The following is a 16,027-nucleotide window of genomic DNA, read 5'->3' as shown; positions in this document are numbered from 1 at the left end:
AGTCTCCACTTCCTGGTGAATTTGCAACTGTTTCTTCTGTTAAAGGGAGTTTTTCCTCCCCACTGTCGCTGAGTGCTGCTCGGGGGGGGGGTTGTTGGGTTTTCTCTTTAATAATAGAAATAATAACAGTAAGGTCTTGTACCTTACTGTGTAAAGTGTCCTGAGATGACTGTAGGTGTGATTTGGCGCTATACAAATACAACTGAATTGAATCCATGTGTTCTGTGTATGAGCACATTACGGGTTTTTGTGGAGTTGGTGGAGTGTTTTCACCTCTGCTCTCAACTCATAAAACCTCTTCAAGACGTTTCCCCTGCTAAGCCAATGTTCCTCGGTGTAGTAGAGCACATCCTCATATGCTGACTCTATTTCCTCTAAAAAGGCGCGGAACTGCTGGTCCTTGAAGCCCCTGGATCTGATATGGTTGATGCATTTCACAACGTCAGACATCACATTGTCAAACTTCAGGCATTTGCTGCAAAGGGCCTGCTGATGGATAATGCAGTGCAGAGCAATGGCCTCTTCCACAGCCTCTTCTTCCAATTTTCTTTGAACAAGTGCCACGACTCCATTTCTACTCCCTGTCATTGATGGCGCTCCGTCGGTTATTATTTCAGCAAAAGTCTTCTATAGTAAGCCGGCATCTGCAATGGCATCACACAGCTGGCAGAATATCTCCTGAGCGGTGGTCTGGTCATGCATTGGAATCACTGTGAGCAACTCCTCCGTCGCTTCAAAATTGTCATCAACACCACAGACATATATTGCGAGCTGCGCAGTGTCAGTGACATCTGTGCTCTCATCAGGAGCGACTGAGTATGGAAATGTTTAGCTTTCTCACACAGTTGATCGTAAATGTTACCTGACAGGTCAGAAATGCGCTCTGCCACTGTGTTGGCTGAGAGGCTGATGTTGCTAAACTGACCCATCTTTAAATGGCTTTCCTGCCTTAGCAATCATCACACTCACAGTGTAGCTGGCTTCGACTGCCGCATCACTCTCTTTGCTTGCTTTCTTGAAAAAATCTTATTGCCTCAGTAGACATGTTTTAAGTTTGGCGACACGGTCCTCTCTCTCATCTCCCTGGTATTTTGCATACTTCTCAGCATGTCTAGTTGAGTAATGACGTTTGATGTTGTACTCCTTGTGCACCACAACATTCTCTGTGCATATAAGACACATCCGCATGCCCCTGTGCTCAGCAAAAAAATATTCTGCCTCCCACCTCTCCTGAAATTGTCTGTGCTCATCGCCAACCTTTCTCTTCACAGCAGGTTTTAAGAAAGACATGACTGGGGCTGGGTGACAAAAAAAAAACGTATTTGCACTGGGTGACAGGATATCTTTTCCCTCCACTCGGTGACACTCCCGAATCACATTTCAAGTGACTAACGTTGTTAATTTGCGTTGCTGTCACGATCCTGAGCTATGGTAACCCACAGGTGACAAAAAATATAAAACGCCCAGGGTAACGACTCACGCAGGTGCATGTGAGAAAAACGCACGGGCAGCACTATCACTAAACTTTGATATCAAGTGGGGGGCCACATCAAATGGCCTCATCAGTCTTTTTAGCCTAATATTTTACTTTACTGTTTGTACTTGTAAAAAGAAACAAGACAATTCTTTTATAATAAAACAAAGTTGAATCAGACTAATGGCAAATACAGTGGTGTGAAAAAGTGTTAAAAGACCATGAAATGATATATGCATTTGCATGGGTTTCTTTTGCATGAATACTTCCTTTTATAACTTGACAGTGACATTTTCAATTTCCCTGCCCAACCTTTTTAGAAAATCAGTTATTCTGTGGAGGAAAAAAAGTGGAATGTGTGTACCGCACAAATGACAATATTTCAAATAATTTTGACTAATAATTTTCTAATCCTGAATATCTTTCAGAGTACTCCTCCTACTAGCAACTAAATTTGGAATCTATTTTTGTATATCAATGTAAGTTGTCACATACAGTATCATTCTATGTTTCAGTCTCTCAAGTGCTAGTAAGAACAAAACCTGAACAGGTCAAATTGTTAGATTCTATCCAAATTCTTTTATTGAAAGCACGAGAAGTGAAGACAGGAGAGGACTGCTTAAAATCAACAGGAAGTTTACTGGAAGTCTGAGCACAGGTAAAGTCTTACAGCGCTGGGAACAAAGAGACAGAGCTCCCGCAAGAGATGCATCTTCTGAACCCTGACTTAAGTTTTACAATACATTTTATCTTCTGGACAGGGGTGCAACCTTCAATATTTCGTGATCCTATTGGCCATTTGGTGTGAGCCGGAGCTCACACTTCCTTGTTGGAATGTGGTAAAATCTAGATGTGTGTGTGTGTGTGTGTGTGTGTGTCTCAGGTGGCAGCTTGATCTTAATCAAGAGCACCGAACAATGGGTGGCCTGAGTTGCAGGCCCCCTGAGTGTGTGTGATGCTAATTTGTATGTTAAACTGGCCAGGTGGTCATCTCAGGTTGTGGGCCCCCTGGCAAGGCAGAACTTGGGATATGCTAAGTGGGTCGAGGTGTGAGTGCAAAACAAGCCAATAGGTCCCTGCCAAAATCAAACAGGCTGTCTGGTCACCAGGAGATGCAGCCATCCAGTCTCAACAGAAGTTATAGAAAGTAAGCAGATTCTACTTCATTACAATTGTAAGATATATAAGCAAGGAAAATAAATGTATTAAAAATAACCAAAGCTCAGTAGTTCTGGACAATCATCAATACAGCTGTAATATGTATAAACAAGGAAAATAAAGTTATGAAAGGTAACTAAAGGTATGAGAAGTAACTAAAGCTTATAAAGTAACTAGAGTCTATAAGACTCAAATCTTACAAAACCATTTCTATCATGTGATCTGATCAGTGCGCGTGTCACACCTCACCACTCACACTGGCAGTGGGGACAGAAAACTATGTTAAGAGTGTGACAAAGTTAGTAAGAACATTAACCACTCAGTCTGTATTTAACCCCAGGCTGTGAGCCAGACTGAACTGCTGATAGGTACTGTAGGTAGTTCGCTGTACAGGCATGCATGCAGTCAGTCAGGTATTCTAGAGCAATGCGCCGGACACTGGCTGCTCATAGATGACTTTAAATTGCACAATAAGACACATTAACCATGAAAGAATGCTGATGAAACTGTACAAAATATTCCTGTTATTGCAACTTTAATTTTTCCAAACTATGTACATTGCATCAAATATCCTTCTGCTTCTGGTCAGGACTTCCATGGAACATCTGCAATTATAATCGAAGTTTTAATGGTGTGTGTGCATGCTGAGCACAAGGACTCCTTTTCCACAGGAGGATGCTGAACACAGCTGACGTGAAACCACCTCTCACAGCTGTCGCAGTAAATCTGTAAAATAAATAAAATATTTAGAAACTAATAGGGAGATTACAGAGAGCTCAGGAAAATATTCAAAGGTTCTTCTTTTCAAAATTGACCAACAAAATGTTGGTAAAAAAACAAGACAAAAAAAATCAGACTCTGTAATTAAGTTACCCATTGTATGTCATCATCATTGCTCCCACAATAATGGCACAAATTGCTGAGATCATCTGTAAAAATAAAAAAAATTCAATAATTTTATATTAGGTTTTTAGTATATAATATAATTATTTCTACATGTAGTAATTTCTTGAAAGCTACATTTTTCAGTTTGTTCTTTTCAATTCATGCCTAATGATTTAAAGAGATGGAATTTTTCTCAGATCATCAAAACAGGGTACACACCCGATTCCTGGAGGAGGGTGGTTGCTATATGCGGCCTCATTTTATTCACCTCCTCCTCTGGCTTGTCAAAACTTAACTGTTCCCCACACAGATTTTTTTCTGTAAACTGAGGATAATTTGTGTTGGTGTTCAAGCAAAGCATAAAAAAACTGAACTACGCAGCAACATTTATGTTTATATTTACTGAGGTGTCATTCTGATTTTTTTACAAATTTGATAGGCAGTCCTAACATTGTTTTAACAGAAACATCTACAAACCTTTAATGCTAGCACTCCACAAGACTATTGAGTCTCACTAGAAAGAGTGAGGCAGAGTGCTGCAGGATCACCTTGAAATATTGTGACCCTCTTCCGCAGAAAGGCTCTAAAATATAAAGGAAAACCCTTTATAAATGTTAGCATATGTTTTCAAAGCCTACAAGGTAGCTTTATTTTGTCAGTATGGTACCAGGCAGTGCCATTCTTTACCTTGTGGTCTCCTGGCATGTTTTCAGATCTGCTTTGGTTTCTCCCAAAGGATCCAGGAACAGGCAACGTTTTTCTTTGGGATACAGAACCTATGTACAGTATGTGTAAAGTCTTGATATAAATTTTTGTGGCATAAAAGTTGCTAACATTATGAATCTGTTGCCAAAATAGCTACAAAATAGTCCCTTTGCAAATGCTTTGGGCAAAGGTAAAATAATACATTGTATGTGCTACAAAATGCTGGCATGTAGGTATGATGTTTTTCCAAGCATATAAATATAGAATGATAGTCAAAACAAGTACTCCCTGTGGAGTACAAACCTTTGTTGTATTGCAATATTCCCCTCTAAAGGTTTAATAAATCTAAATTACATATTTTTAAATCATAATTTGTTTAGGCCTTGAAGTCTCAGTTACAGTTTACCCACTCAAATTGACCCTTGATGACAAATTATACATATACTTTATTCATAAATGACATATTCTGTCTTACCAGCAGAATCCAGTGATGGCTCTTATTAATTATCCCCATGACAACATCATATGTCATGAGATCCATCTAAAAATATATGAAAAAACATTTAGTTTAGCTCGCCTGTAAAAACAGTTGTGAACTTTCAATAAGGTTCTACTTACTACCTGCAGTCTGGGTGGTTTCCGATTCCATATTGCTGACATTGCAAAGGAGACTGACAGCTGCTATGTTCCCCTTTACATCATTATGCCACCGTACAAGTACCATCAGGTAAGCATTGATGCCCTGTGAAGGAAAAATGCAGAATTACGTTTTCTTGTGATCAAAAGGTTTTATTTGTTCGAACAGACTGTGCTTCCATTGGTGTAGGACTGAAGAGTCGTCATCACATGCCTTTGATGCACAATAAATTGAAATAATATTGAATTGTCATTGAAGAAAAAATACTGTTGTTCATGTCGCAACAGTTAATGACTACAGAAAACTACAATCTCTATCGTAATAAAAACACAATACCTCACTCTCCAGTTCCATTTTAGGAGCAATCCTCCCAATGTCCCAGTAATACAATTTATAGGTTCAAGGTGTTTATTTTGTCATATGCACAGCTAGGAAACGTGTTTCCCTGTACAATGAAATTCTTACTTTGCCGTCCACATGAATGCCACAAAATACAAATGAAATATAAAGTAGATAAATAAATAACACAAAATCTAAGGCACTTTAAGCAGCAAATGCAGCAATATAGTAAAAATATATAAGAATATAATAACAGGATGTACTGTATGCTGCATGGGAGCAGCATGTACAGCAGTCAACAGTCAATGTGCAATTATGCATGTGCAAACTGAGAATGTAAACAGTACAAGTTGACAGTACATGATGTATTTCCTGGTAATAAACTCCTCAGCTGTTTAGGAGTCTGATGGCAGAAAGAAAGAAAGAGTTTTTCAGTCTAGAAGTCCTGCATTTCACACTTCTGAGCCTCCGACTGGAGGGTAGGGGTATGACACGTCTGAACCTCTGGCCAGAGGGCAAAGAAGTGAACAGTCCATGCTGGGGGTGAGTGGGATCTTTGAGGATGGAGGCAGCTTTCCTACGCACTCTGTGGTGGTAAATGCTCTGCAGAGAGGGCAGTGGAGTCCTAGTGATCTTTTCCACAGTCTTTACCACTCTCTGCAGGCGCTTGCGGTCCATAGCAGTAGTGCTGCCATACCAGACAGTGATGCAGCTGGTCAAGATGCTCTCAATGATGCAGCTGTAGAAGTTGCAAAGGATCCTAGGCAACATGCCAAACCTCCTCAGTCTCCTCAGGAAGTACAGCCGCCGTTGGGCCTTCTTGACCAGCTGTGTAGTGTTAAGTGTCCAAGTGAGGTCCTCACTGATGTGGACACCCAGGTATTTGAAGCTGCTCACCCTCTCCACCTTGACCCCCCGGATGAACAGCGGCTAATGAGATGTTCTCTCCTTCCTCATGTCCACTATCATCTCCTTCGTCTTGTCCATGTTGAGGCTGAGATTATTGTCCTTGCACCATGACACCAGACCGGCCACCTCCATATATAGGGTCCCACTTTAGAAAGGATAACATGAATATCCTTTCCCGCCCAAACATCCTGTAGATCTGTCTATAGTATTAGATAACACAGATTTTAGAATCAGTTCATTTTGTAATATTATTTTTACATTTGAAATAAAGCAGTCTTTACAATTTTTAAATCCTGACAATCCTGTTCCCTATTTATTGACAGTTTAACACAGTGATTTTAAAAACTGACACAAAAATGTGTTTTAAGGATAACAGTGGCCACTTTCTATACTAACAGTATTGTCAGCACTCCCCATAAGGAGACTAAAACCAGCAGTCAATCGTCACAACTAATGTCAGACAATCATGAATTAACTTAGTCATCTGTGTCATAGACCTCTTATGACATTTAAAACAAATCAGCAAAACACAATGCTGCAGTTAGTGACAAGTTTCCTCATTACAAAACAAAATATGATAGTAGTTAGGAATATCCTGAGATCTCATGTATAGGCCCTTGACTCTTACTTAATATGCATATAGTGTTTTGTCTATTTCAGGGAAACACAAATCAAAAAATGGGTCGGGCAATAGTTTTTAATGAAACATATGAACATGTTTAGCGGGGTGTTTTTAATTGTCTTACAAAAGAGGTCTATGGCACAGACTATTAAGCTAATTCATACAGTGCCTTGCGAAAGTATTCGGCCCCCTTGAACTTTGCGACCTTTTGCCACATTTCAGGCTTCAAACATAAAGATATAAAACTGTAATTTTTTGTGAAGAATCAACAACAAGTGGGACACAATCATGAAGTGGAACGAAATTTATTGGATATGTCAAACTTTTTTAACAAATAAAAAACTGAAAAATTGGCCGTGCAAAATTATTCAGCCCCCTTAAGTTAATACTTTGTAGCGCCACCTTTTGCTCCGATTACAGCTGTAAGTCGCTTGGGGTATGTCTCTATCAGTTTTGCACATCGAGAGACGGAAATTTTTGCCCATTCCTCCTTGCAAAACAGCTCAAGCTCAGTGAGGTTGGATGGAGAGCATTTGTGAACAGCAGTTTTCAGTTCTTTCCACAGATTCTCAATTGGATTCAGGTCTGGACTTTGACTTGGCCATTCTAACACCTGGATATGTTTATTTGTGAACCATTCCATTGTAGATTTTGCTTTATGTTTTGAATCATTGTCTTGTTGGAAGACAAATCTCCGTCCCAGTCTCAGGTCTTTTGCAGACTCCATCAGGTTTCCTTCCAGAATGGTCCTGTATTTGGCTCCATCCATCTTCCCATCAATTTTAACCATCTTCCCTGCCCCTGCTGAAGAAAAGCAGGCCCAAACCACGATGCTGCCACCACCATGTTTGACAATGGGGATGGTGTGTTCAGGGTGATGAGCTGTGTTGCTTTTACGCCAAACATAACGTTTTGCATTGTTGCCAAAAAGTTCGATTTTGGTTTCATCTGACCAGAGCACCTTCTTCCACATGTTTGGTGCGTCTCCCAGGTGGCTTGTGGCAAACTTTAAACGACACTTTTTATGGATATCTTTAAGAAATGGCTTTCTTCTTGCCACTCTTCCATAAAGGCCAGATTTGTGCAGTATACGACTGATTGTTGTCCTATGGACAGAGTCTCCCACCTCAGCTGTAGATCTCTGCAGTTCATCCAGAGTGATCATGGGCCTCTTGGCTGCATCTCTGATCAGTCTTCTCCTTGTATGAGCTGAAAGTTTAGAGGGACGGCCAGGTCTTGGTAGATTTGCAGTGGTCTGATACTCCTTCCATTTCAATATTATCACTTGCACAGTGCTCCTTGAGATGTTTAAAGCTTGGGAAATCTTTTTGTATCCAAATCCGGCTTTAAACTTCTCCACAACAGTATCTCGGACCTGCCTGGTGTGTTCCTTGTTCTTCATGATGCTCTCTGCGCTTTAAACAGACCTCTGAGACTATCACAGTGCAGGTGCATTTATACGGAGACTTGATTACACACAGGTGGATTCTATTTATCATCATTAGTCATTTAGGTCAACATTGGATCATTCAGAGATCCTCACTGAACTTCTGGAGAGAGTTTGCTGCACTGAAAGTAAAGGGGCTGAATAATTTTGCACGCCCAATTATTCAGTTTTTTATTTGTTAAAAAAGTTTGAAATATCCAATAAATTTCGTTCCACTTCATGATTGTGTCCCACTTGTTGTTGATTCTTCACAAAAAATTACAGTTTTATATCTTTATGTTTGAAGCCTGAAATGTGGCAAAAGGTCACAAAGTTCAAGGGGGCCAAATACTTTCGCAAGGCACTGTATATAAACATTGAGTAGAGGCAAAAATGTGTTGGTGTTACTCTTTATATTGGGATTGCTGAAAATACTGTTTATATAGGAAATTACCAGCCTAGTTGTTAAACCTCCTATGATTAACTACAAATTAGTAATTATTAAATACTCACCCTTTTCTGTGGTGGAGTTCCAGCACTGACAGGTTATCCAGCTGTCCAGCTGTTCCTGCCATGCCTCCAGTGGTCTAAAACCTAAATCGGTCCAGATGACTGTCGTGCTGCTTTGCTTTGACACGAGTGTTGTCCCCCTCGCTGCCTCCTCACACTCCATTTTTCTTTTTTCTCCTCCCATTTTTTTTTATTTTATAGATTGCTGTTGTTTTGCTGACAGAGCAGGGATGTTGCTGAGGATGTGCAGGTTGTCAGGTCCTCCACTCATGACCGTTTAGACAATCTTCTGTTTGCTTAGCTCCACTGACTGAACCTCGGAGCCTGCTGCAGCACGTTCTCTTAAATCACTGGTATTGAAGAATAAAGTGCAATGCATGTGTGTCTCCTTTCCTCAACGACTGCCTGTCAGACAGGGCATCTGGTGACACCACCGCACACATGCAGTAGCGAAAATGCCAGAGAGAAGCAGGGCCGATATCACCAACCCTCATCCCCTAAAAAAGAATTTTAGTTCAGCAGTGTTGGATTACTTTGGATATTACAATAAGGAACACCTTTGAGCTCACCATCCCTTTGTGCAGATCAATGTATGTGTATAACTTTAATGCTTAACACAAAATTTCCCATATCACATAAGTATGTAAGTGAAGGTACAGACAAGATTGGATTGGCTGTGGTATCATGCACCTACAGTAGGTTATAAAGATTAGTAGATTATTTTGATCATTGTTTAGAGCATCGTGATGGCATTTCTCACTACTTTCAGAATTTTTACAAACCAGCCAATTGATTCATGGAGAAAATAATTAGCAGATTAATCCGTAATGAAAATAATCAGTAGTTGAACTTCTCTTGTGAGTGGCATTTTTAAAAGGTTGCAATTTCTGTAACAGAGGTTGAGATATTGACTGACCCAGTCTGTGTTATGGGTGAAGCTCCAAGAACTTTGGATCCTACATTTGTCTTCATGTAGCTCTATAATGGGGATGTCACCTGAGCACCTCAGAGTTAAGAGAGCATTTCTGGCGCCAGGTTTCTACACAAGCCAGTGCCACTCCAGGCCCCTCAGTGAATATGCTGCTGTAGTTGACTGTCACAGGTAGAAATGAATTGGGTGTTTTATGACCCACAGAGATGCTGTAAATGTCATTTATAGTTTCACATTGTTCCATCATGTTTTCTGACTTTTTTGCTTTTTGTCTTTTGCTTTAGAAACGGAGAGGAATGAGACTCAAAAATCTCCACTGTCATGACTGTGAGAAATCCTTCACAACACTGCCACACTTAAAGAGACATCAACGTATTCACACTGGAGAGAAACCGTACAGCTGTGACCAATGTGGAAAATCTTATTCTCGTTCAGATCACCTAAAAGTCCATCAATGTGTTCACACTGGAGAGAAACTGTACAGCTGTGACCAGTGTGGAAAAGCTTTTGGAACTGCGTCAGAGATGAAGGTCCATCAACGTGTTCACACAGGAGAGAAACCATATCATTGTGAACAGTGTGGGGCAGCTTTCACAGTGTTGGTAGGTCTAAAACAGCATCAACGTATTCACAGTGGAGAGAAACCATACAACTGTGACCAGTGCGGAAAATCCTATTCTCGCTTGGGTCAGCTAAAAGTCCATCAACGTATTCACACTGGAGAGAAACCATATCATTGTGAACACTGTGGAAAATGTTTTGTTAGTTCAAGTGCTCTCAAAGTCCATCAACGTGTTCACACTGGAGAGAAACCTTATATCTGTGACCAGTGTGGAAGATCTTATTCTCAGTCAGGTCAGCTAAAACGACATCAACGTAATCACACTGGAGAGAAGCCGTACAGTTGTGACCAGTGTGGAAAATCTTATTCTCATTCAGGTCTGCTAATAATTCATCAACGTAGTCACACCGGAGAAAAACCTTATACTTGTGAACACTGTGGAAAAGATTTTGTTAGTTCAAGTAATCTCAAAGCTCATCAACGTGTTCACACGGGAGAGAAACCATACAGCTGTGACCAGTGCGGAAAATCTCATTCTCAACTGGGTCACTTAAAAGTTCATCAATATATTCACACTGGAGAGAAACCGTACAGTTGTGATCAGTGTGGAAAATCTTATTCTCATTCAGGTCTGCTAATAATCCATCAACGTAGTCACACCGGAGACAAACCTTATTGTTGTGAACACTGTGGAAAAGGTTTTGTTAGTTCAAGTAATCTCATAGCCCATCAACGTGTCCACACGCGAGAGAAACCATACAGCTGTAACCAGGGTGGAAACTCTCATTCTCAATTAGGTCACCTGAAAGTCCATCAAAATATTCACACTGGAGAGAAACGTACAGCTGTGACCAGTGCAGATAATCTTATTCTTGATCAGGTCAGCTAAAAGTGCATCAATGTGTTCACACTTGAGAGAAACCATATTGCTGTGAACAGTGTGCGGCAGTTTTTACATGTTTGGGAAAAGTAAAATGCCATGAATGTACTATTAGAAATTAATAAATTAGTCAGATAATTATTAGACTTTAATGTGTTAGTAATGAAGTTTAGTAAGATTTAAAGTCTGCTCTAGTTTGCTTCAAGGTTAGCAGATAATGTTGATTCTGAAAAGTGTACCTTGACACCAGTTGTTTTCTTGTATTAATCTTGTGTTAGAATTATGTCTGAATGAATGTTTTAGTTACACATCACATAACAACATACACACATGGAATTCTTAATTTTGTTATGTCCAGATACTCCAAGCATGTGGAGCTCTAGATAAGAGAAGGAGATGCTGGACTCTCTCCAACTCGTGATGTTTTTATATCTTTTTTGTGTAAGGGGTTAGCCCAAAACCTTATAAATGTATTAGGCTCTGTGTTTTCGGGGTCTCTCTTCTCCAGCAGCTTGTCTGAGGGAGGGAGCCACTCGGGTTTGTGCTTCTGTAACTTTTATTTGTGGTCTTTTTTAAATAAACCAGCACTAAAATGAAGCAAGTTGGACTCCGTCCTCATTCCGATCTGTCCAATAAAAGAACTGGGGTATAACAGTACTCACGCTGGAGAGAAACCATACAGCTGTGACCAATGTGGGGAAGTTTTCATTAGTTCAGGTGAGCGCTCAATCCATCAATGTGTTCACACTGGGGAGAACCTGTAAATGCGGGACCAGTGCTGGGCCTTGTCTACAGTGTAGAAAGAAGTTCTTGATAAAATGATATAGTGCTATGTTATGTATTTGCAGAACTGTTCAAATAATTGTTTAAATAATTGTTTAATCTGTTTGACCTTTGGAAAGACTTGACCTGTGCACATGAAATGCTGTGTGAGCAGGTGCAGAGAGACTCAGAACAACAGGAAGTACGCAAATGCAGAATGTGATGACTGGCCTGTCTGCACAAGGGATGTGAGTGGGTGACAGGTCTTATTGTCAACATTTACCAACAATATATGAAATTCTTGGCCTTCTATAATCAATATTATAATCTGCATTAGCAAATATATCTACGTTTATTTTTGTATCATGTGCTTTATAATCTTCTTTTATATCTACATGTTTATTCTAGTATCATGTGCTTTATAATCTACTTTTGTGTTAACCATTTCACTTGTCTTGAAGAGTGTAGGAGACTTGCAGCTGACAATAACAGAACCTGTAAAGGCGGTAAGCATAGACAGGAAACCACAAACCGGAACTAGGCCTCAGTTGCTTAGCAATGCTCTTGGTTACCAGAGTAGAAGAGAAGTGAGAGGGGCTTTCTCTAAAAACTGTCTGAGCTTAGGGCATTGAAAGGTCAGGATGTGGTTCTCAGAATTTCACAGATCAAAATCTGCCTGGCGACAAGATCACCAAATGAGGGGTCAGAACAAGGTCAACAAAAAAAACTAAGGAGTGCGGATGAAGGACAACGTGGATGACGTCAGATCTACCATCATTTGCATATTTGAAAAACTGTATAATTGCACTGGGTTTAGGATTATAGGCGTTCCCTTGCTCTGAAGGCAAGCCAAACGGTTCTGCTGTCTAGAATCGGGGCCTCAGATAGAAACGGAACCCAGAGCTCTGTAATTGCTTTTCTTGAATATTGTTTCTTGAATATTGATTGTAATAAATATCTTAAAGGACAGATTTGTCTTTGAGCATTCTTCATAAAAGAACACGCAGGACTGGTTCAGTCCAACAACAGCAACTAGTCTAAAAACCCTCACAGCATCTTAGCCCGGCTCCTAAAGGAGATCATGGACAGATGTTCTTTTACCGGTCTCATCAAGAAAGAAGAAATGGCAAAAAGTATGTCTGACTGCTGATAAACTTTATGTGAATGATAAACTATGCATGGATCCAGGTACGACTCCATGGTTTAGAGAACAAAAAAGATTTTCTTTTCTTTTTCTGGACAAAGGACAAGCAGAAGGAAGACGGGGTTGTGAAATATACTGTACTTTTTACATGGATATACAAATTCAAAAGGTGTAATGATAATGTATAAAAAACTGATTTTGAGACATTTTGTACAAACTGACTTGTGGTTCACCCATAATTTCAAAAGGGCCTACATATATAATGATGATAAACAAGGGGGTCTTAAGTTGTTGAATCTTAAGGCACTGAATTTTGCACTAAATACATCTCCAATACCTACATTTATTTTTAATCAACATTGGTTTTCTGCAAAGATAGTGATTTAGATTCACCTTTTATTTCAAAAATATACACACTTAAAATTTACACTTATTGTAAATTAACTGCTTCTCAATTGTCTATGATAAAAAGAAAACCCTTTCCTTATTTATCCAGTTTCTTGGAAAGAGTAATATTTAACTGGTATCAATATTAATATCATCAACCACAATCAGGTAGTGAAACTCTAAATCAAGTTTTATGATATAATCAAAATATAGTAATAAAAACAGCCAGTATTTATTGAATCTCTTTTTAAACAATGGATTTTGTTTGTAAATGGCTTTTGGGACAGTAGGGGTAAAATTATAACACAAACTTATTTATGGTGATGTTGGTGGTCTTTACACTTATAATCAACTAATCACCATGAGCTATTATGTCAAAATGGGTGAATGTTTTGGATAAACCAGCCCCATGTGAAAAAGTCTTTGTGTTTATACAAAATAATGTTTCAGTTAGAATTCTTCAGCTAAAATCGATTTACAGATGTGTAGCTACTGAACAATGCTTGAAAAGGGGGTATAAAGCAGGGTGCATTGTGTAGGTTTTGTGAGGAAGAGGTTTTGTTTTAGATGGAAGTCAAAGTGGGTTTCTTCTTATAACACAAGCTTTTATAGTTATCCCTCTAGTATAATGTTAGGCTTAAGACAATATTTTTGAGTAATATTGATGTGAAAATACTTTAAATTTAAATGTGTAAAGAGACAAAAACTAAATATAGGATGTTTTTAAAAGTTCTTGAGTCTCCTGTGGTTTTTAGAAAAGATTGCAAGTTTTTTCACAACTACTGATTTTTATTTGAACCTCAGTAATTTCAAACATTCAGGACAGTTTGCACAGCACAAGCTGAACACACAGTAACCATTTTGGTCTACACAACACAGCCCCCAATGAATACAGACATATACTGTACATCACATGATCTGGGGTTTTTGGCCACAGATTTTCCCATCCCTGTGCAGTGTACTCATCAGAACAACATTCTTGCCTTTCTTTGGCACATAGGACACCAGGGACATGTCAGCCGTGTAAGACTTCACAGGCCTGTCCTTTGTAATCAGTAGTTGAGGTGGGAGCTCAGACTTGCTTTTGCAAATAGTTCCCACCATGGTCAACTTCCTCTTCAGGAGCTCCTGTCCCAGCTTGTGCGAGGTAAAAAAAATTGTTGCGCATGATATTGTGTCCACTGAGCTTCTGAGTCAGGTCCAGAACAACTCTCATCCCTTGATTTATCTCTGGGGCTCCTCCGTCAGGTTTCCCTGTGTAGATTTGTAAGTTCCAAGCATACGAGGTTGCGCCATCACAGGCAGCCCAGATCTTTATGCCATATTTTGCTGGTTTGGATGGCATATTCTGGGAGGCAAACGTGGTGCGGTGGGTAGAGCAGTCGTCTTCCAACCAGAAGGTTTGAAGTCCACGTGTTGAAGTGTCCTTGGGCAAGACACTGACCCCCCCACCCCCACCCCCTTTGCCCCCGATGGTTAGAGCCATCGGCTGAGGTGGCGCCGCAGATGGCTGGCATCCGTTCTGTACCGGAAACAAATTCCTTGTGTGTGACAAACTTGGCCAGTAAAGGTGATTATCCGTATCCTTGTTATTATACTGCCTAAAGGGGCAGCAGCCCCTAAATGGCATCAGCTGCTCATCAACGGTGACATGAGGCCCAGGGTTGTAAAACAGGGGGAGGCGGTGCACCCACTTGTCCCACACTATCTCTCTGCCACCGAGCTGGTCTGTCGTCTCAATTTTCAAAGTGGATAACCTTGGAAATTACTTGGAATTTTTCTAAAGACATTGTTGCCTGGACTATTTCTCTGCCAGTTTCTGCAGTCCACAGGGATTGTGTGGATTCCCCTTTGGACCTGAAAACTCCAGCAAGAAAAAGAAGCCCAAAGTACGCATGTAAAATGGTTTGGTCAATCTCTATCCATAAACATGCCTTCTTTCTAAATTGGTGCAATCAAGAATAATGTTCTAGATGGAATCTGGCATCAAAAGTTCAAAAGCAGACAATGTTGTGGACATGGGTGACTGGCATTCTTGTTGGCCATGGTTGCATAGAGATGTAAATGTTTGAAGTGGAGACACTGGGTCACTGCTTCTGATTGTCCCTCTCTCAAAGCATGAGGGTCGTAAAATCAAATAGTTTTATGCTAAACTAATCAACGGATGTAAATTGTTGAACTATGCAAGACTGTTCTGGCCACAATACAAATACTAAGCTGTGGAGACAGCAGAATGTAAGAGCAAATGATTGCAACCACAACTTTATTATGCCTGGGTGCAGTACACCCGAACACCCTCTGTGTAATGTAAATGCGTAAATGCATATGAGAAATTTTTAAACATATTTAAGACTGTATATGACAGGAACTGTCCTCGTAAGCGGTATAAAAATAAAAAGAATTACAGTGAGAGACCGTGGATGAGCAAGGGATTACAGAATGCATGCAAAAAGAAGAATGTGTTATATAAACAGTTCATTAAGGACCGATCAAAGAAGGCGGAAGAAAAATATAAGACATATAAGAACAAATTAACTGAGATTTTGAGGAGATGTAAGAAACTATATTACTCTAAAATATTAGAGGATAATAAAAATAACATCAGAGGTACTTGGAATATATTAAATAAATTGATCAGAAACAGTTCTAGAAAGTGTAACTACCCACAATATTTTATGGACAATGATACACAGGTC

General features: G+C 39.8%; 1 pseudogene; it reads left to right on the top strand.

Annotated features, from left to right (window-relative positions):
- LOC109959819 (zinc finger protein 2-like) overlaps positions 1-11,200 on the top strand; it is a 17,918-nt pseudogene extending 6,718 nt beyond the window's left edge.
- The last annotated feature ends 4,827 nt before the right edge of the window (positions 11,201-16,027 follow it).

Source organism: Monopterus albus, unplaced genomic scaffold (assembly GCF_001952655.1).
Source record: "Monopterus albus unplaced genomic scaffold, M_albus_1.0 scaffold3.1, whole genome shotgun sequence".
In the NCBI taxonomy this organism is placed as follows: Eukaryota; Metazoa; Chordata; class Actinopteri; order Synbranchiformes; family Synbranchidae; genus Monopterus; species Monopterus albus.
The sequence above is the reverse complement of the archived record's forward strand: the minus strand, read 5'-3'. Positions and strand labels throughout refer to the sequence as shown.